General features: G+C 40.0%; 1 pseudogene; it reads left to right on the forward strand.

Moving 5' to 3' along the window:
* Positions 1–283: 283 nt before the first annotated feature.
* LOC109679681 (akirin-1 pseudogene) lies at positions 284–1198 on the forward strand (annotated as a pseudogene).
* Positions 1199–2401: the final 1203 nt, after the last annotated feature.

Raw genomic sequence — 2401 nt, forward strand, 5'->3', positions numbered from 1 at the left:
ATTCTACTGGAATCTTGAGGAAGTAACACCATTGCTCCTCAAATTATTCCACAAAATAAGATATGAGGAATATTTCTAAATTCATTCTACAATGCAAGTATTACCTTGACACAAACTATGTAAGGATCTAATAAAAAAGAAAACTATAGACCAATTTCCTTCATGAACATAGATATAAAAATCCTCAGTAATGTACTTTCAAAGAAAACTCAACAACATATTAAAAGAACATACATCATGATCAAGTTGTCTTCATTCCAGGAAAAAAATGATAGTTCAATAGAAGTGAACTGGTGAATGTAACACAACATGTAAAGGGAAGCAAGACCAAGAATCACATAGTTAGGCACTATGGAAACTGGCTTGTCTGGCAAGACCTGCTGAGGAGCTGGAGCTCCAGCCACAGTTGCCTCCGTGACTTCTCCTGGTTTCTAGCCACTCAGCTGCATGGCATGCTGGGCAAATGCTGAAGCAGCCCATGGAGTTCAAGTTGGTGCTGCTGAGCCCTGGTTCCCCAAAGTGGTGACACTGCACCCCTCTGCCCAGCCTCACTCTGGGCCTCAGGCCCCCAGCCACCAAGCCACAGTCATTCTGTTGCATACCTTACTGCTGATTCTACAGCAGCCACCCCTCCCAGCAGCATCCTGTGCCTTCTAATTCCAGAGCAAAATTTTTACATTTAGTGAAGAACATAGTCATTATCAGAGGAGGAGAAATTTAGAAGTTGTTCTCAATCAGAGAGAAGCTTGTACTTCAGAAAGTCAGCCTCACTCCTCTGAACTTGGATGAAGAAGGACCCAACGCACTTTTACTTTCCAACAAATTGAAATAATATGTGAGTGGCTCTTAAAAGACTAGGGAGATAAAATTTGGGATGAATATGAACAAATCCTCAATTCCAAGCTAGCAGAACAGTATGAATCTTCTGTGAAATTCACACATGATCAGAGTATGCAGCAATATGGGACAAGGTATGTATCCTGAAATGTTTGTGAATATCTGGGTGTACCAGGTTTGACCTCAAGAGATGACTGTTGTACACTTTTTGCAACTGGCTTGTGGCTTGATATCACACTTCAGCCCAAACTTTGCATCCCAAGAACACTTAAATGTTTCTGCAGGTTCATTCCATACAAATTGAATGGCATTAAAACTTTCTGGTTGCCACAGCCTATCTTTCTTTTACGCTCATCAAATAAACAGCTGTATTCTACTATGATAGATTTTCCAAACAAAAATACCTGGAGCAGCAGTTTAGAAAAATATGGCTTCAGTGTCAGTCAGAAAATTAAGTTGCCCTAAGTACACTTCTGTAAGTATGTGTGCGAACATGTATGTCATGTGTGTATTTGTGGTTTAGTAACTATATGTATTGTGCAATTTCTTTGATGTTGGGAATTCTAGCTGTGAAATTGATGCATGACAATTATAGTTAAAAACATTTGTTTGGCTGGGAAAACTGTATATCTGCATGAAGAAAACTGGAACTAGATCCATGTCTTTCACCCTGAACAAATATCAACTCAAAGTGGATTAATGACATTGAAATAAGACCTGAAACTTTGAAGCTAGTGGAGAAAAGAGCAGGGTATACACTGGAATGAGTATGCATAGGCAATGACTTCCTAAATAGAACCCAAAAGGCTCAGCAACTAAGAGAATGATTGACAAATGGGTCAACATGAAATTAAAAAGCTCTACACTGGTGAACATCATTCCAAGCGAGGTTAGCCATGCTAAGAAGACAGAAATTGTATGTTCTCCCTCATATGCAGACTTTAGGTCTAGGGCAAGTACAGCAATGTTGTTGGACTTGGGTCACATGCTAAGGGGAGAGCACATATGGGAGGTATGGGGACAGGTATGAAACCCAAAACATATAAGTGTTTGATGTACCCACTGCAGAGGAAATAATACGGAAACCTTAAAGCAACAGAGGTCAATATGGGAAGGGGATCAGGAACTAGTGAAATGGTCAGGTAGAGATGAATCAACCTGGGTTGTAACACATTTGTACATGGAAGCAATGCTAGGAATCTCTCCGTATAGCTATCCTTATCTCAACTAGCAAAAATGCTTTGTCTTTCTTATTATTGCTTATGTCTTCTCTTCAACAAAATTAGTGATAAGGGCAGAACAGTTCTGCCTGGAAGTGAGGGGTGTGGTGGGAGAGGGAGGGGGTGGAGGGCAGTGGGGAGAAATGACCCAAACAATGTAAGCACATGTGAATAAATGAATAAAAAAAATTTAAAAAAAGAACACAAACAACAGCAAATGTCAGCAAGGATGCAGGGGAAAAGAAATCCTCACACACTGTTGGCAGGAATGTAAGCTAGTACAACCAGTACAGATAACAGTATGGAGGCTCCTCAAAAAACTAATAACAGAACTGCCATAAAAT

The sequence above is a fragment of the Castor canadensis genome, chromosome 10 (assembly GCF_047511655.1).
Source record: "Castor canadensis chromosome 10, mCasCan1.hap1v2, whole genome shotgun sequence".
In the NCBI taxonomy this organism is placed as follows: domain Eukaryota; kingdom Metazoa; phylum Chordata; class Mammalia; order Rodentia; family Castoridae; genus Castor; species Castor canadensis.